This window comes from Solanum dulcamara, chromosome 5, assembly GCF_947179165.1.
Source record: "Solanum dulcamara chromosome 5, daSolDulc1.2, whole genome shotgun sequence".
Classification (NCBI taxonomy): domain Eukaryota; kingdom Viridiplantae; phylum Streptophyta; class Magnoliopsida; order Solanales; family Solanaceae; genus Solanum; species Solanum dulcamara.
In genome coordinates this window covers 4,220,592-4,248,095 of record NC_077241.1, presented here as the reverse complement: position 1 = coordinate 4,248,095, position 27,504 = coordinate 4,220,592, and the positions used below count along the sequence as shown (strand labels likewise).

At 34.4% G+C, this 27,504-nt stretch overlaps 1 pseudogene; it reads right to left on the bottom strand.

The window, feature by feature from the left end:
• Positions 1–1,665: 1,665 nt before the first annotated feature.
• Positions 1,666–27,028, bottom strand: LOC129889980 (methanol O-anthraniloyltransferase-like; annotated as a pseudogene).
• Positions 27,029–27,504: the final 476 nt, after the last annotated feature.

Sequence of the window (27,504 nt, the reverse complement as noted above, 5' to 3'; positions counted from 1 at the left end):
CCCAGAGTATAAGAATCACTAGAGTAGTATTTTTATACTACTAAAACTAAAACTATATTTGAGAAGGAGTAAAGAAGTATATAGAGAGAAGAGTTGCTTAAGAAAGCTTGGTGAATAGAATGAGGAAATAAGGTGGGTATTTATAGGTGTGGAGGAGGGACCTAACAATAAATAAACATAATCATAAAGGATGATCTTGAAAATTCAATGGAGAATTTTGATGTCATGGATGATGTCAAATGGTTCTAGATCTTTCTATGGTAGGTGAGATGAAATCTCTTTTAACGGAATATCTGTTTTCGAAGCTGTGTTTGAATAAGATAAATTCCTTATTAGGATTTGGTGTCTTCATAAGAATTGTAGATATAGAAGTCTAGTTTCAGTTAGTTCAAGAATCATCCAATTTGGAACATTCTACATCGAGATATGAATTTTATTCTACAAACACTCCATTCCGTCACAACACTATATCTTGCAAAGATCAATTTATTTGATCTACTTAAAATCCAAATCGTAAGATATGTTCTTCATGAAAGTTGTAGGTAATGATGTTGTGGTTATTCAGAAATTTGAATCACCTAATTTAGACCATCCTATGAAAAGTTATGCCCAAATTACTTTAGGCATGAGAGAACATAATCAAAATACTTTTAGAACATGATCAAAATACTTTTAGAACATGATCAAAATACTTTAGAACATGATCAAAATTCTTTAGAACATGATCAAAATACTTTTAGAACATGATCAAAATACTTTAGAACATGATCAAAATCTTTAGGCATGAGAGAACATGATCAAAATACTTTTAGAACATGATCAAAATACTTTAGAACATGATCAAAATACTTTAGAATATGATCAAAATCTTTTCATGCCTTCATATAAGGACTTTCAACAATTTAATGCATTTAAAAGCCAATATAATTTAATATAAGATAGGTAATTAAATTTTATATATTTAATAATCTATGCATTTGGAATTATGATATGAAAAATCCATAAAGTTTCATGCTTGAATTAAATAGAAAACTTTGATAATTTATTTGGACTTCATGAAAGGAAGGATCCATGAATCAATAATATTTATAGGGTGTTACATTAACTTTATAATATAACTTTATAAGATAGACTTTTTTTGTATATTATTTAGATGAGTTTCTCAAGTCCAAATCTAAATGGAAGAAAGAAAACAAAAATTATGAAAAAAATTTAAAAAATATTTATAAATTGCATTTTAATAAATATTTTTATGTATAACATAATTTAAAAGTAGTATATTTATAATCGATTCTCGATATTATCAAAGAATATTTGGTGAGATTTTTAAATTTGAAGGAGGTCGATTTTAATTTTGATAGTTTTGTTAGTTTTGGAAGGTGATTTTTGACTTGGGTGGTTGATTGGTACGAATCATAAGACTCTCAAGAGTGATTTGAGTCATTGGTTGTATTCTTGAGTTTTAAAGAAGTTGAGTTTCAAGAATCTGTATTTCTTATTAAATTTCATATTCAATCAAACATTATAACATGATTAAAACGAATTCTTTAACTTATAAATATTATACACGACGGACAATTACTTTCTAATAGGAAAAGGATGGAATATTACAAGCTCAATAATTCTGATTTAATCACACCCAAAACATGCATTGATGATGTGGAATTAAATGCAATAAAATCTTATATCTTTGAAATTATGTTGGCTCCGTCCACATTTCTTAGAGTCATCTTGTAGACAACCTCTTGAAATTTTTTCATGGCCAAATGAGGCAAACTTATAGCTACTAAAACACATTTTTCTCCCTTGTCATTTTTAACAGGCACACAAAAGCTAATAAAAGATAGAGCTTTTGGAACCCCTCCAAAAATGGGCTTTTCCCATCCAAAATCAAATTCATCTAATCCAACATATCTATTATCTCAAACATTAAAATTCTATGATTTTGTCAACTCTGGTCAGCTTTTAATAATTATTAAATCTGTTACTGATTTAATGTACTCTTCATTCATATGGTGAAGTGGACTTCTAATAAGATGTCGCGTGGGAAATATAGTTTTGTAAAATCATCAAATTTGGCCATTAAAAAAATTAGAAAACACTATATAAGTACACATACTTTACTTTCATATTTACTATTATTATCGATATTTTCAAAATATTATGTAGTTTATCATTAATTAAAAATTTCCTATCATATATTGAGCATGATACATTTAGATACGTGTACTTTTGCTACCAGATACACTAAAATAAAGAGAGAGGCAAACGAGATTCGTAGGTATCCTAGATACACATGAATTACACTAGATACATGTATATGTATGTATCTGCCGTGATTCGCATGTATTTGAGATACCAGATCCATAGTGGCGAGCGAGATGGGAGAGAGGCGAAGGAGGTGAACGAGATTTGTTATATATCCTATATACAAGCAAATTCACTTTGATACATTGTATCTAAAATAAATTACACCTAATTTTGACATTTGGACGCACAAAAATATGGTAAGATATGTAATATTGCAAACTAGAGTGTATTAATATATCATGTTGACGTAAGCACTCACCCTATATGATATCGATAGGGTATTAATATATCAATGGAATATCACAAGGGATTAAACTTAGTCATATATGATATCATTATGGTATTAGTATACTGAAGGAGTATCACAAATAATATATTTTCTATTAATTTAGAGTTTAATAAATAAGATTGTGATTTTAATAATTTTTCTCTTAATTGTTTCATTTTTTTTATTTTAAAAAGAGCCCAATCCTATAGCAGTGAAGTATCACAGATAATTAATTCATAGCAGTGATGCTGATGTCATGCGTGGAATAAGAAAGGAGAAAGTGTGGTAAGAAGGTAAATAGTTTGGGACATGAGTCCATTAAGAATAAATAGTTTGAGTTTAGTCCTTTTTAGGTAAATAGTTTCATAATTGGGTCTATTTTGTGTAGTTTTCCCTTTTTCTTTTTAGCAATAATAAGTTGGAAAAATTATCTAATTACATAAATTTTCCTACCATATTTACTAATTTGAAATAATTACATATTGTCTCATTAATTGATAATTTCATATCAAATTTCAATTCAGATATACTTAGATACATGTATTATTACTACCATATACATTCTAAAATAAAGATACATACATACATAGGAAGAGAGACGAGTGAAATATTAGGAGAGAGGCGAGTGAGAGAATCAGTGTATCCCAGATATATGCGAATCACACTAAATATATATGTTGATACCCAATTTTGACCATCCATAACACAAATTAGCTATCGAGTTTCTTTGAATTTCAAACATTTTTAAAATAATTAGTTTTTATAAAAAAAGAAGATATTTTCATGTTATTCTTAACTATTTTTATTTTTTTATATAAATTTTAGTATAATATACATATTTCTATAAACTATATCTTTGATTACTATTTATGTAGTTATTTGAAAATCATCTCAAAAAGATTTTATTTTTAACTAAATATAATATTAGTTAGGTTAGTTTAATTATAGTTTGCATTTGTGAAAAGTTTAGTTTTTTTCAAAAAAAATAAAATAAAAAATCTCAATCTCCCACATTAAAAATTGTCACGCCCTGGGAGGGTACCCTAGACGTGGCCGGCAATCGAAAATCATTTCTGGCCTTCAAGCGAACCACTTGGTCCAATCACACTTTCATTCAGTTACATTCTATCAGCAGAAGACTCAAATCATAAGAATACTATTCATAATAAGGCCAAAGGCCAACCATATCTCCATTCAACAACTTATAAAAAAATAAAACTAGTCACAACGAAATAATTCAGCATCATCCACACTCTAGTCTATGAAGCCTCTATCAACAATATAAGAGGTGCCCATGACAGGTTCATGGCTACAATAAATCAAAATAAAGGAAAATTAATTCGATGCTAAAAAGATGACTACGGTATCCTCCGAAAACAAGGAGGACTCACCAACTAGATGGAAGTGAATGGATCTTAACTGGTGCACCTGTTGATGACCTCTAGTACCTGTCTTTGCATCATGAAATGATGCAGGCCAAATGACGTCAGTACGTAAATGTACGAGTATGTAATTTGGCTGAATGAAACATGCATCAAGGTGGGATCGAATCAACTTAGAATCTCAACTCAGAAGAAGGTACAACTCAATCAAGATGTCCTGAGTCTAAACAAAATATGATTTAGACAAGACCAATCACATACAATCTAACCCAATCCATCCCAATCCGACTTAGAGTACTATCAAGACCTATATGAGAGTTTTTCTTATCCGACAACCATCACTTATGAGCCAGTGATAGTACAACAAGCCGACGTTGTTGCCACATCCATTCATACCTTGCCAGTGTAAGAACGAATCAACAAATCATGGATCCATAACCAATCAAGTCCTATTATATCAAGACAGTAATTTGGAAAACATCCGACTTTAACGGTCCAATCTCTTTTAAATTTAAAATCATGCTTACACTTTCAAAACAATAACTTTGCCATATTAACTATTTAGACATTATATGTGTAGGATCTATTAAATATTTTTGAATATGATGGTTTAATAGTATTTAGATTTGAATGTCATTTCATATAGACATCATGCCCATAGAATTTTATAATTTTAATATAGCATGTCTATATTTATATTAATTAATATTTTTAACATACCATTTTGTATAGACATCATGTCCATATGATTTTACAATTTTAATATATCATGTCTATATATATTTTAATTAATATTTCCTAACATATTAATTGTTTAGATATCATGTCCGAAGGATTTATTTAGCATGATAAAAATTATATAGAAATTATATCTATAGGATTAAAAGAGTTTTTGATATTTTATTTAGAAGTCATGCCAATAGGATTTTAATATTTATCATATTATATTAAAATCGTGTCTATAATATTTTAATAAATATTTCAACATATAATGGTATTAAAAACATGCTTACTATTTTTCATAAATTTTCAATATATTGTTAGAAATCATGTTTATAGAAATTTAAGTAAGTTTTCATAATATTATTTTATAAAGAGATTTGCCTGTGACATTTTAATAAATTTTCAACACAACATTTAGAAACCATATTTATAGTAATTTAATAAATTTTCAGCATGCTATTAACTAAAAATCATGTTAATAGGATTTTATAAATATTATTAGTTAATAATAAAAAATTATCAAGAATGTCTTTATGTTATCATGTTTGAATATTTGCACTAAATCTAGTATATCTGATTGTATGCACACACATATAATTATTATAACTTTCACTATTTATCTGTGTTTTTTTAAAACATGCTAAATAATTAATTTAGAGGCTTACTTGAGATTTTATGTGCTAACTGCTCATCCCATTTATTTTGTTTGGCGATGTGTCTAATTAGGATGACTATATTTTCTTTAGTCTAAAACCTACCCTAATAGTACGTCCAATGCCTCTTGGATATTAAGTTGGAACGTTAGACATCTTTTAGGACGTTAAATTTTATTATATCTTTTAGATCGTTTTAGGATTACAACAATAAATAAGGTTAGGAGGGGTAGGGGTAGATAGGCCCTTCAGAAATGATGGAACTCGACCCGAGTAGAAAATGACAAAATACTATATTTTTGTCTTCCGATTAATAAGCCGGCACTGATCCGAAGAATATGAATATATAAATATATTTTTTTCTTGTCTATTTTAAAATATTTTTTTTATACATGTTTTGGGGTAGTTTAATGTTAAAAACTAAAATGTTTCCCTTTAGGCGCCACTAATTTCTATTGCCTTTACTATTATTTAATTAGTTAATTTTATCCTAATTCTAACATTAATAGTTTAGTTTAGCTTAATTAAATCCCTTGAAGAGAAACCATTTTTATTATGATCGTTTGTTTCATTTAAATTATTTATCCTCTTTTATTTCATCATTTTTATACCAAGTCTATCACTCTTATAAATTATCTTCAATATTTTAAAATTTACACTTCTTTCAAATTGTTTAATGCTTCGATATTGCTAAAATACATTTTCCCCAAAGTTAGTCAAATAATTTTCAAATCGTCGGATAACTGCATGTTAGCGGCTATTTTAAGTGCTAAAACCTTCTTAAAATAGTAATATGAACCTCGTACTTTTTTCTCTAAATTTTTAAGACTTAAATCTATTAGGGTCTTTTAAATTAAGTTTTCTTAATTTCTTTAAAAAATTAAGTGGCGATTCTTCTTTTACTAAACTTGATTATTTCTCTAAAAGATGAAATCGATTTTAAACTCGTCTTTTTTCGACATAACAATCACGCTTCTATAGATTTGTATGGGATACTACAGTTCGATGGTCGCCTTTGTGTTCCTAGAATTGGAGACTTCATTCAGTTGATCCTTCACAAGGCCCACGATTCCAGGTAATCTATCCATCCGGGCACCGCGAAGATGTATCGGGATTTGAAACAACATTATTGGTGGTGAGGTATGAGGAGATATATAGTTGAGTATGTATCTTATTATTTAAGTTGCCAACAGGTTAAGGACGAGCATCGGCAGCCTGGTGGAGTATTTCAGAGATTAACCATTCTCGAGTGGAAATGAGAATGGATTACCATGGACTTCGTGATGGTATTGCCACGGACATCCAGAGGTAATGATGGTATTTGGTTCATCGTTGATCGATTGACCAAGTCAGCGTATTTTTTGCCAGTACGATCCACTTTTACTACAGATCATCTAGCTCGGATCTATATTGAGGAGGTGGTGTGTTTGCACGGGGTACCGATATCCATTATATCAGATAGGGGATCTCAATTTACTTTCAGTTTCTAGAGGGCCTTTCAAAGAGAGTTGGGCACCCGGGTTGATCTTAGCACGATATTTCATCCACAGACCGATGGTCAGTCAGAGTGTACTATTCAGGTTCTGGAGGATATACTGCGAGCTTGTGTATTAGAGTTCGAGGGTTATTGGGAGCAGTACTTGCCATTGTCGGAGTTTGCGTACAACAACAGCTACCACTCTAGTATTCAGATGGCCCCATTTGAGGCCTTATATGGTAGGCGTTGTCGCACTCCGATTGGTTGGTTTGAGTCTTCAGAGCCTGGGCCGCACAGTATCGATTTACTATGGGATGCCATAGCCAGAGTCTGGGTTATTCAGGATAGGCTCAGGACAACTTTGTCACGCCCCGGGAGGGTACCCTAGACGTGGCCGGCACTCGAAAACTATTTCTGGCCTTCAAGCGAACCACTTGATCCAGTCAAACTTTTATTCATTCACATTCTATCAGTGGAAGACTCAATTATAAGAATACTATTCGTAATTTAGGGCCAAAGGCCAAACAAATAACAAATCAATAACTAGATAGAATAAAACTAGACAAAATGAGCAATCCAACACTTCCACACTCTAGTCTATGAAGCCTCTATCAACAATCTAGGAGGTGCCAATGACAAGTCCATGGCTACTAACGATCAGAATAAAGAAAACAAAACAAAGCTATAAAGATAATCACGGTATCCTCCGAAAATTGGGAGGACTCACCAACTAGCTGGAAGTGAGGAGATCTTCAATGGTGCATCGGTTGATGATCTCTAGTACCTGTCTCTGCATTATGAAATGATGCAGGTCAAATGGCGTCAGTACATGGGATGTACGAGTATGTAAAATGGCCGAATGAAACAACATCAGAGAGAATCAAACTAACTCGGAATCTCAACTCAGAAAGAAGAACTCAATCAAGTGTCCTAAGCCTAAACCTGAATATGGTTTAGACGGGACCAATCACATATAATTCAACCCAATCCAACTTAGATTACTATCAAAACCTCTATGGGAGTTTCTCTTATCCGACAACCATCACTTATGAGTCAGTGACAGTATAACAAACCGACGCTGTTGCCGCGTCCGTTCATACTTTGCCAGGGTATGAACGTCTCAAACACTCATGGATCCAATCCAACCAAGTCCTATAATGTCAGGACAATAATTTTAGGGAAACATCCGACTTTAACGGTTCAATCCCCTCCTACGTTTGACGATGTAGTTATTGTATTCGAGTTATTACTTACTCTTACCCAATTCGGTGCTCGATACTTCTCCCAAGAATCAATGCTCATAAAACTCCATCCAATCAACTCAATCAAATCATATCGATAAGTCTCATTTGGAACCTTGTCAAATCATCAATTCTATCACAATCAAACCTCTCCCAATCATACTATCCGATCAATTCCAATCATATCTTTCGTGAGTAGTTAAATATGCATTTATAACAACATACAAACCTATCCAATTGTTCCTCTTCAATTATTTAGGAACTTATCCTAACTCATGCATTCACTTCACAATAGTCGAGTTTGACCCTACACGTACATGAAGAAGGGTCCGAATCTTAGTGAAAATTTTGGGGGGTGTTACAAGCTTAGAGTAGGCACCAGAGTTATGTTGATCGTAGGCGTCGGCCCTTGCGCTTCAAGGTGGGAGATTGGGTATTCTTTTGGGTGTCGCCCTTAAAAGGCGTGATGAGATTTGGTATGTGGGGTAAGATTAAACCTAGGTATATCGGGCCCTTTGAGATTTTGAGGAGAGTTGGAGAGGTTGCTTATGTTGTATGTCGGTATTTCAATTCTCGACAAAAATGTTGTATGTCGGTATTTCAATTCTCGACAAAAATAATACAGCCTTTGTATGTTGGACATAACTTTTCATAGGTTGGTCCAAATTAGGTGATTCAAATTTCTGGGTAATCACAACATCCTTACCTACAACTTTCATGAAGAACATAACTTCAAATTCGGAGTATAAGTAGGTCAAATAAATTAATCTTTGCAAGATATAGTGCTGTGACGGAATTGAGTGTTGATAGAAGAAAATTCATATCTCACTGTAGGTTGCTCCAAATTGGTTGATTCTTGAACGATATGAAACTAGACTTCCATATCTACAATTCTTATGAAGAAACCAAATCCTAATAAGGAATTTATCTTATTCAAACGTAGCTTCGAAAATGAGTATTCTGTTAAAAAGAACTCATCTTACCTACCATGGAAACATCTAGATGCATTTGACATCATGCATGACATAAATTGTCCTCCATTTAACATCATCCATGATATCAATATATTCCATTAAATTTTCAGATTTTTCTTTATAATTATTTTATTTATTGTTAGGTCCCTCTTTCCCACCTATAAATACCCACCTTATTTCCTCATTTTATTCATCAAGCTTTCCTAAGCATTTCTTCTCTCTATATACTTCTTCTCAAATATAGTTTTAGTATTAGTAGTATAAAAATACTACTCCGGTTATTCTTATACTCCGGGTAGTACACAAAACGCTCCGGCGAGGAGAAAAGGCTAGGGATCCAAGAGTATTCCAATTCGGAGTAAACCATCGGATTTAAGGTATGTAAGGCTTTCATAGCATTGGATTGAGTTCGTCCATGCGCCCAATATTTAAATTTATTATAATTGAGTTATAGTTGAGTTTTATTCAAATCTTGAATTCTAGATGAATTAATTCTTCTTCTATTGAGTTTGATATATTTATGCATTAATATTATTATTATTGTTATCTCTCATATTATTGGAATTATTGTTCATGGCTACTTTCCCATGAATTATAATTGATTTGATGTTCATGAATATTTTTACATATGTTTTGAGTAAAGATGTTAGCTTTTTATTATTTTTATTGATAAAAAGAGAGTTATATGAATTAATACTATATATGTATTTTATTGAGTTTTGAAAGAGTAAAAGAGTTGAATTTGAATGAATTTGAGAAAATGATATTTTGAGCAAGATGTTTTGATGAGATGTAAATGATGTTTTTGGAAGTATAATGATTGATGAACATGAAATGAGATGAGTTTGATGATTTAAATTAAAGTCCAATGAGACTAGATGATGAGTTTAATATGAGCACATATTTTGGGAGTAGTATTGAGCACCGAGTTGGGTAAGAGTTTAATTGACTCAAACCCCAGAACTACGTAGCCAGCGTAGGATGGAGGCTATGCCTCTTAAGTCCCAAAAAGAGGACTTTGATGAATGGATCCAAGATGGTGATGTCCTTTACCCTGGCAAGGTATTGGATGGATGTGGCAACGACATCGCTTCGCTGTATCATCGCTAGCTCATAAATGATGGTTGTCGGTTAGAGAAACTCCCAACTGAGTAAGCATTGCTTATTACTATTATTTTTATTATTATATTTTAAACTTGCATTACATATTCATGTTGAGATGATGTTGAGTTCTGAGCTGAGTTTTCTTGAGAGGAGTTTCTTGATATCTGTCCTTACCTTCCTGCCATTTTACATACTCGTACATTCCACGTACTGACGTCATTCGACCTGCATCGTTTTATGATGCAGATACAGGTGTTAGAGATCCTCAACAGGCGCATCGTTGAAGATCATTTCTTTTTAGCTATTTGGTGAGTCCTTCTTGTATTCGAAGGAACTCCTTATCCTTTTATTATTGTTGAGTGTGATGTTTCTTTTGAGATAGCCATGGACATGTCATTGGCACCATCTAAGAGTATTAGAGGCTTCATAGACAGAGTCTGATGATGTAATCGGAGTAGTTCTCCTTATAAACTACTTCTTCTAAGAATTATATATTTTCCCTTTGATTATGACAATCCCACATTAGTATTATTAAGTCTTCCGCTGATGAACAAATGAGTAATGAGACCAAGTGGTTCTCTCGGAAGCCAGAGATGGTTTCTGAGTGCCGGTCACGCCTAGGGTACCCTCTCGGGGCGTGACAAACTTGGTATCAGAGCCAGAGTTCAAGAGTCCTAGGGTGTCTATGAAGCCGTGTCTAGTAGAGTCTTGTTTATAGGTGTGTCGTGCACCACACTTATAATCAGGAAGCTATAGGACATTAGGAATTATTTCACTTCTTTCATAATCTGAGTTCGTGCGATAGAGTTTAACTCTATAAAAGCTTTCTTTCTAATTCGTGCGTTTACACGTTTCAGACATGCCTCCTAAACGTTCAGCTAGTCAGAGGAACGCTCCCAGCACTGAGGTTCCACAGTCAGTGATGCCTCCACGAAGAACTAGGGGCCGACCTGCAAGGTCTACTGAGGTACCCCAAGTACCTACTGTTCAGACCACTCCTACTTCTGAGGATGATTTTCGAGGAGCGATTGCTATGCTCACCCAGTTGGTGGCTGCTCGAAATAGTAGCCAGAGTTCACCAACTCCTAGCTCTAGTTATCAAAAGCCGTCTGCTGCCACGAGGATCAGAGATTTTCTGAGAATGAATCCACCGGTCTTCACGGGTTCTAACGTTGATGAAGACCCCCAAAATTTCATTGATGAGATGTGGAAGATACTAAAAGCGATGCATGCTACAGAGATTGAGGGTGTTGAGTTGGTGTCTTATCAACTCAAGGATTTCGCAAATGTCTGGTATAACCAGTGGGAAGAAAGTAGAGGTGAAGATGCAGAGCCTGCTCTTTGGGATGAGTTTGAAAGAGCATTTCTTGATAACTTTTTTCCCCAAGAGCTACGTGAAGCAAAAATTGAGGAGTTTGTGAACCTCAAACAAGAGAGTATGACTGTGAAAGAATATAGTTTGAAGTTTATTCAATTGTCCAAATATGCCCCAGAAATGATTCCCCATATGAGGTCTAAGATGAGGAAGTTTGTCTCTGGCCTAGGCAAACATGTAAAGAAAGAATGTAAGGCAATGCTAATGATTTCTGACATGGATTTTTCTAGATTGATGGTGTATGCTCAGCAGGTTGAGGATGATAAGAAAAAGGACCGAGAAGAACACCTAAGTAAGAAGGCTAAGTCTGCTGGGCATGAGAATGAGCAGAAGCAAGGGAAGGGTAACAAGTCTTTCTTTCAGAAAAGGTCTTCCAATTATGCACCTTCCCCAACAAATACTTTTACACCTAATACCAGGTATGATCAAAGATCTCTAAGTCACCAAAACTTCCGATCTCAAGGTTCTCAGTCCCAATTAAGTATGGCTCAAGGTTCTAGAGGGAAACCACCATGTGCTAGATGTGGAAGGCTCCATTTGGGAGAGTGTCGTGTGGGCACCATAGGTCACTTCCAGAATGAGTGTCCTTCAAAAAGGCAGGGAGATGGAAGTAGTAGAGCTCAGTTTTCTTCTGCAGCTCCACAGAATAGAGGTAATCATAGAGGTGCAGCTTCAAGTGCAGGTGGGGGAACCAACCGCCTGTATGCTATGGGTAGTCTCCAAGACCAAGAAAACGCACCCGATGTTGTTACTGGTATGCTTCGAGTCCTTTCTTTTGATGTGTATGCATTACTTGATCCAGGTGCTACATTATCTTTTGTGACTCCTTACTTGGCTAGTAAATTTGAGATCCTTCCTGAGTGTCTTCTTGAGCCTTTCAGTGTGTCTACTCCTGTTGGTGATTTTATCTTAGCTGAGAGGGTCTATAGAAATTGTACTATGTCAATCTATCATAGGGATACCATGGTTGACTTAGTTGAGTTGGACATAGTTGATTTTGATGTGATTCTTGGTATGGACTGACTTTATTCTTGTTATGCTTCGGTTGATTGTAGGACCCGAATTGTCAAGTTTCAATTTCCAAACGAGCCTATCTCAGAGTGAAAGGGGAATTCTGTAGTGCCTAGGGGTAAATTTATTTCCTATCTTAAGGCCAGAAAATTAATCTCTAAGGGATGTATATATCATATAGTTCGAGTCAAAAATATTAATGATCAGACTCCATCTCTTGAGTCAGTTCCCATTGTGAATGAGTTTTCTGAAGTCTTTCCTGAGGATCTACCCGGAATTCCTCCTGATAGAGAGATAAACTTTGGTATTGATATCCTTCCTGATACACAACCTATCTCTATTTCTCCTTATAGGATGGCTCCTGCTGAGTTGAAAGAGTTGAAAGAACAACTGAAAGACCTCCTAGATAAGGGGTTTATTAGGCCAAGTGTCTCACCCTGAGGCGCTCCTGTCCTATTCGTGCGAAAGAAAGATGGGTCCCTTAGAATGTGCATTGATTACCGACAACTAAACAAGGTCACCATTAAAAACAAGTACCCTCTCCCCAGAATAGATGATTTATTTGATCAACTTCAGGGTGCCACATGTTTCTCTAAGATAGACCTCAGATTAGGCTATCACCAGTTGAAAGTGAGAGAATGTGACATCCCGAAGACGGCTTTTCGAACCCGCTATGGTCATTTTGAGTTTCTTGTTATGTCCTTTGGATTGACAAATGCTCCAGCAGCTTTTATGGACCTCATGAACCGAGTATTCAAGCCATACCTAGATACGTTTGTAATTGTCTTCATCGATGATATTTTGGTCTACTCTAGAAGTAAGAGTGAGCATGCTAATCACCTTAGGATTGTCCTTCAAACTCTTAAGGAGAAGGAGTTGTATGCTAAGTTTTCAAAGTGTGAGTTTTGGCTTGAGTCTGTAGCATTCCTAGGTCATATTATATCTGGGGATGGAATCCAAGTTGATACTCAAAAGATTGAGGCAGTTAAGAACTGGCCCCGACCCACCTCTCCAACCGACATAAGGAGTTTCTTAGGTTTGGCTGGTTACTACAGGAGGTTTGTTGAGGGATTTTCATCCATATCCTCACCATTGACTAAGCTGACTCAAAAGAAGGCTAAGTTTCAATGGTCTGATGCTTGTGAGAAAAGTTTTCAAGAGTTGAAAGCTAGATTGACTACTGCTCCAGTACTATCCCTACCCGAAGGAATGGATGGTTTTGTAATCTATTGTGATGCTTCAAGAGTTGGGTTGGGATGTGTATTGATGCAGAAAGGTAAGGTCATTGCCTATGCCTCCAGGCAGCTTAAGACTCATGAGAGGAACTACCCCACTCATGACCTTGAGTTGGCAGCTGTGGTATTTGCTCTTAAGATTTGGCGTCACTATCTTTATGGTGTACATGTGGATGTGTTCACAGACCATAAGAGCTTACAGTATGTATTCAGCCAGAAGGAGCTGAATTTGAGGCAAAGGAGATGGCTAGAGTTGCTCAATGATTATGACATGAGCATTCTCTACCACCCAGGTAAAGCAAATGTAGTTGCTGATGCTCTTAGCAGGTTATCTATGGGGAGTACAACTCATGTGGAAGAGGAAAAGAAGGAGTTGGCAAAGGAAGTGCATAGACTTGCGCGTTTGGGAGTTCAACTTATTGACTCTAGTGAGGGTGGTACAATAGTACGAAATGGAGCCGAATCATCTCTAGTTGCAGAGGTGAAAGAAAAGCAAGATCAAGACCCTATTCTTCTTCAACTGAAGGATGAGGTTCACAAGCAGAAGGTAATGGCTTTTACCAAAGGGGGAGATGGAGTGTTGAGATATCAAGAAAGATTATGTGTTCCAAGTGTTGATAGTATTAGGGAGAGAATCATGAAAGAAGCCCATAATTCTAAGTATTCCATCCATCCAGGTTCAACAAAGATGTATCATGACTTGAGAGAAGTATACTGGTGGAGTGGAATGAAGAGAGATATAGCACAGTTTGTGTCCAAGTGTCCAAATTGCCAACAAGTTAAAGTTGAGCACCAAAGGCCTTGTGGAGTAGCTCAGAATATAGAGATACCGGAATGGAAGTGGGAAATGATCAATATGGACTTCATTACCGGTTTACCACGAACCCGCAAACAACATGACTCTATTTGGGTGATTGTGGATAGGATGACCAAATCGGCCCATTTCTTGCCGGTTAAGACTACGAACACTGCAGAGGATTATGCCAAACTGTATCTTAGAGAGATTGTTAGACTGCATGGAGTTCCTTTGTCTATCATCTCTGATAGGGGAGCTCAATTTACTGCTCAGTTTTGGGAGTCATTTCAGAAGGGCTTGGGTTCAAGAGTTAACCTTAGTACTGCTTTTCATCCGCAAACAGATGGCCAGGCAGAGCGTACGATACAGACTTTGGAGGATATGTTAAGAGCCTGTGTCATTGACTTCAAAGGTAATTGGGATGATCATTTACCTCTTATTGAGTTTGCATACAATAATAGTTTCCATTCGAGTATTCAAATGGATCCTTATGAAGCTCTGTATGGGAGGAGATGTAGATCACCAATTGGTTGGTTCGAAGTTGGTGAAGCTGAGTTGACTGGACCAGACTTGGTTCACCAAGCTATGGAGAAGGTGAAAACCATACAAGAGAGGTTGAGGACTGCTCAAAGTCGCCAAAAATCCTACACTGATGTTAGAAGAAGAGATTTAGAGTTCGAAGTGTACGATTGGGTATACTTGAAAGTTTCACCCATGAAGGGTGTGATGAGATTTGGAAAGAAAGGGAAGCTTAGTCCCCGCTACATTGGTCCTTATCAGATTATGAGGAGGGTAGGTAACGTAGCCTATGAATTGGAGTTGCCTCCAGAATTAGCTGCTATTCATCCCGTGTTTCACATCTCTATGCTTAAGAAGTGTTTGGGAGATCCTTCACTTGTTGTCTCAGCTGAGAGCATTGGGGTGAAAGAGAGTTTGAGTTATGAAGAGATTCCAGTTCAAATTCTTGATCGTCAGGTTCGCAAATTAAGAACTAAGGAAGTGGCATCTGTCAAAGTCCTATGGTGAAATCAATTTGTTGAAGAGGCTACATGGGAAGCTGAAGAAGATATGAAGGCTAACTATCCTCATCTATTTATGCCTTCTGATGACGATATTCAAGGTAATATTCCTTACTTCTACCTTTGAGTCGATGTTTATTCTTGAGTTTGAGTCATTAACCATTTGAGTATCGGAGTTGATGTATTGATGATATTCATTCTTTATGTCTCCTATTTTCATCTTCATTCGAGGACGAATGATCCCAAGAGGGAGATATTGTAACAACCCCTAAAATGTTGTATGTCGGTATTTCAATTCTCGACAAAAATAATACAGCCTTTGTATTTTGGGCATAACTTTTCATAGGTTGGTCCAAATTAGATGATTCAAATTTTTGGGTAATCACAACATCCTTACCTACAACTTTCATGAAGAACATAACTTCAAATTCGGAGTATAAGTAGGTCAAATAAATTAATCTTTGCAAGATATAGTGCTGTGACGGAATTGAGTGTTGATAGAAGAAAATTCATATCTCACTGTAGGTTGCTCCAAATTGGTTGATTCTTGAACGATATGAAACTAGACTTCCATATCTACAATTCTTATGAAGAAACCAAATCCTAATAAGGAATTTATCTTATTCAAACGTAGCTTCGAAAATGAGTATTCTGTAAAAAAGAACTCATCTTACCTACCATAGAAACATCTAGATGCATTTGACATCATGCATGACATAAATTGTCCTCCATTTAACATCATCCATGATATCAATATATTCCATTAAATTTTCAGATTTTTCTTTATAATTATTTTATTTATTGTTAGGTCCCTCTTTCCCACCTATAAATACCCACCTTATTTCCTCATTTTATTCATCAAGCTTTCCTAAGCATTTCTTCTCTCTATATACTTCTTCTCAAATATAGTTTTAGTATTAGTAGTATAAAAATACTACTCCGGTTATTCTTATACTCTGGGTAGTACACAAAACGCTCCGGCGAGGAGAAAAGGCTAGGGATCCAAGAGTATTCCAATTCGGAGTAAACCTTCGGATTTAAGGTATGTAAGGCTTTCATAGCATTGGATTGAGTTCGTCCATGCGCCCAATATTTAAATTTATTATAATTGAGTTATAGTTGAGTTTTATTCAAATCTTGAATTCTAGATGAATTAATTCTTCTTTTATTGAGTTTGATATATTTATGCATTAATATTATTATTATTGTTATCTCTCATATTATTGGAATTATTGTTCATGGCTACTTTCCCATGAATTATAATTGATTTGATGTTCATGAATATTTTTACATATGTTTTGAGTAAAGATGTTAGCTTTTTATTATTTTTATTGATAAAAAGAGAGTTATATGAATTAATACTATATATGTATTTTATTGAGTTTTGAAAGAGTAAAAGAGTTGAATTTGAATGAATTTGAGAAAATGATATTTTGAGCAAGATGTTTTGATGAGATGTAAATGATGTTTTTGGAAGTATAATGATTGATGAACATGAAATGAGATGAGTTTGATGATTTAAATTAAAGTCCAATGAGACTAGATGATGAGTTTAATATGAGCACATATTTTGGGAGTAGTATTGAGCACCGAGTTGGGTAAGAGTTTAATTGACTCAAACCCCAGAACTACGTAGCCAGCGTAGGATGGAGGCTATGCCTCTTAAGTCCCAAAAAGAGGACTTTGATGAATGGATCCAAGATGGTGATGTCCTTTACCCTGGCAAGGTATTGGATGGATGTGGCAACGACATCGCTTCGCTGTATCATCGCTAGCTCATAAATGATGGTTGTCGGTTAGAGAAACTCCCAACTGAGTAAGCATTGCTTATTACTATTATTTTTATTATTATATTTTAAACTTGCATTACATATTCATGTTGAGATGATGTTGAGTTCTGAGCTGAGTTTTCTTGAGAGGAGTTTCTTGATATCTGTCCTTACCTTCCTGCCATTTTACATACTCGTACATTCCACGTACTGACGTCATTCGACCTGCATCGTTTTATGATGCAGATACAGGTGTTAGAGATCCTCAACAGGCGCATCGTTGAAGATCATTTCTTTTTAGCTATTTGGTGAGTCCTTCTTGTATTCGAAGGAACTCCTTATCCTTTTATTATTGTTGAGTGTGATGTTTCTTTTGAGATAGCCATGGACATGTCATTGGCACCATCTAAGAGTATTAGAGGCTTCATAGACAGAGTCTGATGATGTAATCGGAGTAGTTCTCCTTATAAACTACTTCTTCTAAGAATTATATATTTTCCCTTTGATTATGACAATCCCACATTAGTATTATTAAGTCTTCCGCTGATGAACAAATGAGTAATGAGACCAAGTGGTTCTCTCGGAAGCCAGAGATGGTTTCTGAGTGCCGGCCACGCCTAGGGTACCCTCTCGGGGCGTGACACTTGCGCTTCAAGGTGGGAGATTGGGTATTCTTTTGGGTGTCGCCCTTAAAAGGCGTGATGAGATTTGGTATGTGGGGTAAGATTAAACCTAGGTATATCGGGCCCTTTGAGATTTTGAGGAGAGTTGGAGAGGTTGCTTATGAGTTGGCTTTGCCACCAGCATTTTCAGCTATACACCCCATTTTCCCATGTTTCTATTGCCGCGCCGGTACATTCCAGATGAGTCTCACATGCTTTAGTATGATTCTGTTGAGTTGAATAATCGCCGAACTTTTGTTGAGGAGTCGATTACTATTCTAACAAGAGATGTTCGCCAGCTTCATTCTAAGTCCATCCCTTTGATTAAGGTCCAATGGCGCCATCGTCCGATCGAGAAGACTATATTGAAGGCCGAGCAGGAGATGCGAGAGAAGTTCCCCAACTTATTTGACCCTTCAGGTATACCCTTGTCTTTACTTTCGCGAACGAAAGTTCTTTTAGTAGTGGATGTTGTAATGACCCTAAAGGTCATTTTTGGAATTTTTGTAAAATGACCATTTTACCCCTCCTTTAGTTGCCTCAAATTATTTCTGATTGATACCAAGTGTTGATTTTTAGAAAATTCTATGTAAAGTTAAGTCTTTGGAAATTTTGAGTTTTCATAAGCTTTAAGTATTAAAAAGTGGTATTGGGGTCAATCGGAGCTACATATCTCGAAACAGATTTTTGTCAATTCCAGTAGCTCCAAAATGTCAAAATTAGCTTAGAAAACTTTACAGAATCAGTTTTGGAGTTGTAACGGAGATTTGAGGCCTTGAGTTGAGAATTTGAGGAATTTTAAGCCAATGTTTGACTTTAGTCAACATTCTTGGAAAACGTGCTTGGATAGGAATTTTGACAGCACAGTTAGCTCCGGAGTGTTGATTTTAGTCTAGCACGACCTTTTGTTCGGTTCTCGAGGCTTCTAGGTTCATTTTGATCCCCTCGGTGGATTTTGATATTTGAAGGTAGGACCCACATTTTATTGTAACGATCTCTGATGAGAATTTTAACCATGTCGTTGAGTTAGAATTGTCGTTTCCAATCAGATTCCATATATGGTTTGTATTTTTTTGACTCGGGATAAGTCAGGAGCGTCGAAACCAAGGATTTGGTAATTGCTGAAATCTGGTGGTGCGCTGGTGCATCGTTTCTGGTGCACCCTCGCCTTTATTAAAGCAACCAAATTCAGCATTTACTTGGAAATTAGTTTCACTTCATAACTCAATTTCTCCTTCGCTTCAAGCTCAAATTTGACGATCTAAAGGTCCAAATTCAAGAGATTTTCGTGAGGAATCTAGTGGTGAGCTCGGAAATGCGAAGAGAAGTTTCATGTGAGGTAAGAAATCGAATTTAGCTACTGCTCTAGTGATTTTTGGAGTTGTGTTTTGTTGAATTTTGAAAAAGTGTATCTTGGTCAATAAAACTCCATTTTGAGTGATTCTAGAGGCTAGATTGTGGGGTTTTTTATCAAGGAACATCATGATATAATTTGTTTTGATTGGAAGAGTTTCGTTATTGAGAAATCGATGCGTAAAGAGGCTGCCTTGTTTGTTTTCTTTATTTGAAAATGTGGGAATTGATTGTTTGATCGTCTTGTGTTATTTTTCCACCTCAAATTTTGTTATAAATTTGATTTGTGAGCTTGAGGTGACGTTTAAAACCTGTTTTAGGGGTCAAATCGAAATTTCTGGATGCATTTCCCTCTCTGTTTTAGACCTATAAATTGGTTTGTCTCCAAAAATTATGAAATTTGTGTCTAAATAACCGTATCGACGTTGTGCTTCTAATGTTGACAACGTGGCAGCGTTTCGAGATTGCTCAAAAGGGAAAGGCTTCGGCACTGTGATTGTGAGCTCGCGTGTTCAGCCTACAGGTAGGCTACGGTTTTTCTTTCTTTAGATTGAGTTGGAATATGTGAAAGCATGTTGAAATAGTTGGAATTTGGGTTAGGTAGTTTAATGGTATATCTTAGGTGTTAGAAATCATTCTTTAGACTTGTTGGCCTTAGCTAGGTGATACCTTGCTCTTAATAACACCCTCATCCATAACTTGATATAACCATGACTCTGAGATTCGTCGATTATACTAGACTTCGTGATCGTTTGACTTTAGCTCTGGTTCAAGTTCTGGCGACATATCAATTGACACATTGGGGAGGAGATTCTCGGTACTGTTATTGTCTAGTTGGAACAGGGAATATTCAGCACCATAGGATAAATTATCTGTGAGCATCTGGGTATCTAGTCCCAGCCTCCGTTTTGAATTATCGAGGAGCATCTGGGTACCCAGTCCCGACCTTCATTTTGAATTATATATATATATATATATAATGTAATTATTTGGTTTGGTTCATTTATTCGTGTAACACCCCCTAAAACGTTATATGTGGTATTTCAATTCTCGATGAAAATGACACTACTTTTGTATTTTTAGCATAACTTTTCATCGAATGGTCAAAATTAGGTGATTCAAATTTTTAAATAACCCCAACATCATTACCTATAACATCTGTGAGACCATATCTTAAGATTCATAGTTTAAGTAGGTCAAATAAATTAATTCTTGCAAAACATGGTGATGTGATAAAATGGAGTATTTGTAGAAGAAAAATCATATCTCATTGTAGAATGCTCCAAATCGGTTGATTCCTTAACGGCATGAAAGTAGACTTCTAGATATACAATTCATATGAAGACACCAAATCCTAATGAGGAAGTTATCTTGTTCAAACGCAGCTATAAAAAGAGTATTCCATTAAAAGAAGATTCATCTCACTAACCATGAAAAAATCTAGATCCATTTGACATCACCCATTACATCATTAGTCCTCCATTTGACATCACCCATGACATAACAATCCTCCGTTGAATTTTCAAGATCATCCTTTGTAATTATTTTTATTTATTGTTAAGTTCCTCCTCCACACCTATAAATACCCACCTTATTTTCTCATTTTATTCATCAAGCTTTCTCAAGCAACTCTTCTCTCTATACACTTCTTTAATCATTCTCAAATATAGTTTTAATTTTCGTAGTGTAAAAATATTATTCCAGTGAAGTAGAGCGCGGTGAAAGAATTCTGTCGTTCAGTTGAAGGGGGGTAGTACATAAAATGCTCTTACGAAGAGAAAAGACTAGGGGTTCAAGAGTATTTATTGAATTCTTCAATTCGAAGTAAAGCTTCGAATTCCAGGTATGTAAGGCTATTCATAGCATTGGATTGTGTTCGTCCATGCATCCAATATTTAAATTCATCGTAATTGAGTTATAGTTGAGTTTTACCCTAATTGTTGAATTCTAAATGAGTTAATTCTTTTTCTATTGAGATCGATATATTTATGCATTGAGATTATTATTATTTTTATCTCTCATATTATTGGAATTGTTGTTCGTGGCTACTTTCTCATGAACCCTAATTGATTTGATGTTCATGCGTGTTTTGAGTAAAGATGTTAGATTTTAATATGCGTTAACAAAAAGAGCGATTTGAATTAATATTATATATGTATTTTATTGAGTTTTGAAAGTGCAAAAGCATTGAGTTTAAATGAATTTGATTCTTTGGGTTAAATGATGTTTTGAGTAAGATGTTTTAAAGTATAATGATTTGATGAAAAGGTAATGATGATGACGATGCATTTAGATGAGTTTGATGTTTTAAATTAAAGTCCAATGAGACTAGATGATGAGGTTAATATGAGCATATTTTTAGGAGTAGTATTGAGCACCGAGTTGGATAAGAGTTTAATTGACTCAAATCTCAGAACTACGTAGGCAGTGTAGGATAGAGGCTATGCCTCTTAAGTCCCAAAAAGAGGACTTTGATGATTGGATCCAAGATGGTGATGTCCTTTACCCTGGCAAGGTATTGGATGAATGTGGCAATGACATCGCTTTGTTATATCACCACTAGCTCATAAGTGATGGTTGTTGATTAGAGAAACTTTCAACTGAGTAAGCATTGCTTATTATTATTTTTAAACTTGCATTACATATTGATGTTGAGTTCTGAGCTGAGTCTTCCCGAGAGGAGTTTCTTGATAGCTGTCCTTACTTTTTTGCCATTTTACAAACTCGTACATTTCATGTACTGACGTCATTTGACCTGTATCATTTTACGATGCAGATATAGGTACTAGATATCCTCAACAGGCGCATCGTTGAAGATCATTACTTTTCATCTATTTAGTGAGTCCTTCTTGTATTCGGAGGAACTCTTTATCCTTTTATTATTGTTGAATATTATGTTTCTTTTGAGGTATCCATGAACATGTCATCGGCACCGTCTAATAGTGTTAGAGGCTTTATAGACAGAGTTTGATGATGTAATTGGACTAGTCCTCCTTTGAAACTACTTTTTTCTAAGAATTATTTATTTCCTTTGATGTTGATGATGGCAAACCCACATAAGTATTCTTATTTTCACTTAAGTCTTCCGCTGATGAACGAATAAGTGATGAGACCAAGTGGTTCTCTCGGAGGCTAGATGGTTTCTGAGTGCCGGTCACGCCTAGGGTACCCTCTCGGGGCGTGATAATTTGGTTATTAATCATACATAAAAATAAAAGAAAAGATTCATTCAAAAGTAAAAAAAAAAGAAAACAATTCATTCAAAAATTTTTTGTCTTCGTGTCATTTTGGATCTTATAATTGTTATACCAAAATTATAATTATGTTTAACTTAATGCTTATATTGTTAGCTAATTCAATATACTAAACAACATAAATTTACTGAATAATGAATAAGCTAATGATATGATTGTACAACTAAAAGACGTCTCATACCTTACTCTTTTAAATTAATATGCTGTATTTTTTGCATAAAAAAGTGTTCATAAAAAATAATATTATATATATATATATAATTATAAAAAATATGTATATAATTTTTCGGTTCGATTCGGTTCGGTTATTTCTTCAGTTTTTTATAACTAAACCAAAACCAAATCAAATATTACCGACTTTTAAAAATGTAAAACCAAACCAAACCTAATAAAAAATTGATTTATTTGATCAATTTGGTTTGATTTTTTTATTTGGATCGGTTTTTACCTAAATCGTAAACACCCCTAATTTTATAATAAAGTGTTAAATTTCTGGACGTTCTAATAACTCACATGAGTTATGTCTAATTTTCGCCTAAATCGATGGATTGGGTTACTTTACCTATTCCTTGAACTTGTTAACAACTAAGAAAAGTAGTGAAGTATTAATACATTTTTTTATTCTTAATCAGATGTTTCGAGTTCGAGTCCCTATGGGTTGGATGGAAACAAAATCAAAAAATAAAAAACACCCGACTAACATAGGCAAAAAATCACGATCTACACTTCTGTAGAATTTGTCCCAACAAAATTCAGAATATATGAATTGCAACCTAGGTATGAAACTCGAAAACCTATAATAGTTTAGATATATTTTTAATACTTCATTCAATAATTTATAATAATTCATTCAAATGTCTTATGACAACTTTCAAAATTGTTTGTTTCTTTAGTAAACTTCTTGTACAGAAAGGACTAAGCACGTTATTTCCCTGTCTAGTTAAAGGCTTTATGCCCCTTTCTCTTATGAACAACTGGTAGTATGTAACCCTTCAACGTATGGCTCTAAAGTCCCCAAAAAAGGGGGGAAATTTGACAAATAACAAACATATTAAATTTAATAATTTTCTGTGAAATGATTTTTGTAATTATTCTTCTTAAGTTTGCTATGGTCATTAGTATTTGTATATCTTGATGCATTATACAAATTGAGTTTTTTTGTTTGTATACCTCGCTGCATTATACAAATTGGGCTTTCAAAAAGATTATATGTATTTACTTTTAGAATTGTATATTCTCTTTCAGATTTATCTATTCGCTTTCAGATTTGCTTTAGAGATTTGTATATTAGCTATATATTCACTTCCAAATTTCCTTTACAAATTTGTATATTCGCTATATATTCGCTTTCAGATTTGTATATTCGCTTCTAGATCTGTTTTAGAGATTTGTATATTCACTATCAGATTTGTATATGAGCCCTCAGATTAGTATAATAACAAATTTCATTTAACTATAGTCAATTCGTGTAATTAATTAAAACTATACCCTTATTGCATAATTACAATAGTAATGTTTGACAATCCGCGTAATGTTTCTATAAAAATAAAATTATGAATGATTTGGAAAGTTCTGTTCTGTCCTTAACCCTTCCACGTCAAAATTTATCAACGTATGGCTTTAATATCCAGCCACCTGGAGTGAATGATCCATATTAATTTGATATAATATTTTTATTTTTAACCAAAAAAAAGAAGAAGCTATGTGGACTGGTTGTTAAACCAGAAGATAAGAAATTAAATGTGATTTTAATAAATACTATCCCTTGACCCTTATGTTTTAATTAATTAAAGAAAAGGGTTTTAAAAAACATTATAGTAAAGATCTTCATAGTCGTTTTGAGTTTTCAGCGTGATATTTTCTATTTTGACTCTTGCTTATCGTAAGATCTTGTATATCATTTGTGGCTTGCGGAGATCGATGACACGATCCTCGATGTTATCAAAGAATATTTGGTGAGATTTTCAATTTTGAAGGAGGTCGATTTTAATTCTGATAGTTTTGTTAGTTCTGGAAGGTAATTTTTTATTTTGGTGGTTAGTTGATACGAATCATAAGGTGTTCGAGAGAGAATTGAGTCATTGGTTTCTTGAATTTTAAAGAAGTTGAGTTTGACCACGGTCAACATTCAGTCAAGATGACCTCAATCGGTGATTTGACGATTCCAACAGATAACCAGTGTGTTTTATGGTCAATCTACATATTTTATTTATTTTCACTGTTGAATTTCAAATTGATTTCAAGAATCGGGGTATTTTGGATCGGAGATTATTGGTGTAGCATTTTTCTGGACCGCACACCCATTCCAAATTTAAGATTATAGATTTCAAAAATCTTCATTTCTTATTAAATTTTATATTCAATCAAGCATTATCACATAATTAAAACGAATTTTTAACTTATAAATATTATACATGACGGACAAATACTTTCTAATAGGAAAAAGGATCTAGATATTACGAGCTCCATAATTCTGATTTAATCACTCCCAAAACATGCATGAATGATGTGGAATTAAATGCAAAAAAATCTTATATCTTCGAAATTATGTTGACTCACTTCAATATTTTTGAAAGTCATCTTGTGGACAACCTCTTGAAATTTTTCCATGGCCAATGGAGGCAAACTTATAGCTACTAAAACACATTTTTCTCCCATGTCATTTTTAACAGGCACACAAAAGCTAATAAAAGATGGAGCTTTTGGAACCCCTCCAAAAATGGGCTTTCCCTATCCAAAATCAAATACATCAAATCCAACGGATCTATTATCTGAGACAATAAAATTCCAAGATTTTGTCAACTCTGGTCTCCCTTTTATAATCATTAAATCTGTCACTGATCTAATGTATTCTTCATTCATATGTTCTTTAACTTTTTTGGTCAATTCAACTGCATATGGCAATGGATTTGAACATAACAATCCTGCTTTTGACACTGCAGCTGGACTAACAAATGCATTTCCGTAATATCCAGGTGGCAGTTCAAATTTTAGTGAATTTTCACTTACATTAATGGGGTACGTCAAATGAACAATTTCTTTGGGGTGCGAATCAAGAGCAATTGTACGACATTACCATAAAAACGCTGCTAATAACTCAAATTTCGTACTTTCACAATTTGAAGAAACCTGGCTTTTAATAGCTTCCATAGATTCCCATGCAATTGTTGATTCAATTTGCTCATCAAACTCATGGTGAGTACATGTAATACATGGTGATGATCTAGCACTTAGGACATCCCTTTGCCATACAGGTAACATAGAAGGTGTTGAAGCTCCTTGAATTAATTCACTTAATGTATTTAGAAACATTTTCAAGCCATATGCATTCATCATAGTGTGATTAACTCTGAATCCAATAGCAAATCCACCACAACTAAAACGGATCACCTGTATATAAGGGTACTCGATTTACCTTTTATAAATTAATGGTGTAAAAATACTTTAATACTATCAGTTCACCTAAAAAATATAACTACAAATAACAGTTTAATTAACATAAAGAGGACGATTCGTAACTTTAAAAATAAAAGGTCGCGTGCTTTGTAAAATTCTTATATTATCAATGTATATCAATTAAATAGAATAATACATTAATATCCCCTTAATTTATTTCAATTTTTCAGCTATGCACTTGGACTTTGTGGGTACCTATTGTCCCTTCTGCACTTGTTCAGAGTGGCATGTATATAAGTTTTTCAATCCACTTGAGATAAATAACACTTAAAATGGAAATTCCTTTAGGTCATAAATTAGAAATTTAAGTGTAACCTCTTCGCTTATTTTTTTCCTTTATTAGGATTCCTAACTCTATCGCTACACAAAATATTCTACACCATATATTGGTATGGATTTGACTCAATGCTCTCTTATTTCCTCTTTGTTTTCCTTACCCCCTATGTGATGATTTATTTATTTTTTTTAAAAAAGGAAAATATGGAGGTACGTATATGTATATCGTCAATATAAAATATTGATTGCTTACCTGAACTAACATCAAAGGACAACCAATAGGACCTGACTCATTATATAGTAACTCTTCCAAGTATGAACATGGTGGTTTAATAGAGTCACCTAATTTTTCAAGTGCCACATTAGCATCAGCTTCAATAAGCATGATTCCTTCACTATTACAATTCACCATAAGCTTCTTATAAGGTCCTTCAATGAGCCTACCAGCTAATGGATAATTAAACACTAATGTTCTGGACAATCCATTCTTTATGATCTTTACAAGATCTTTTTCTTTCGTTGAAAAATTATATTTGTAAAATATTAATATAGGCATTTGAAAATGAAGACTTCCTTGATCATTTATATCAGAAAGACGTTTTGTCACACGAGGTGTTACTAGTGATGTACTATTAGTTTTGGCTTGTGATGTGTTATTGAAATTGACATAATATGTGTCATCTGTGCCATCCGTTAAAAGTAAGAGTAGTTTCTAAAATGTATATAGTAATAAGAGTGTAATTTTGGTAGGCATGTGGATTTAGATTTATAGTGTGATAATTGCTTCAAGAAGGAACGAGTACGTGATGATTATCCATCACAAGAAAAAATTGGTGATGGGAAAGTTGGACCCTACCAAACTTTTAATTTTTTTTTAAAAAAAGTTAAAGATATGTTTTAAATTAAGTATTATACATTAATTCGTTCTAGAAATCGAGGAGAACAATACATATAATACCTAGAGTTATATTTAGAACATACCAAAAATTTTCCAATAGGTTTTTTTTCTCTTTAAAACACCAACAGACATAATCGAGCGCTATAGTAGACGCACGTGTCACGCTGGGCATCGCGTCCACTTTGGACGCGGTAGAGGCCGCATCGCACTGGTCATCAGTACGCCCATTTTGGGCGTAATGGTGGATGCGGCTCGTTGACCATCGTGC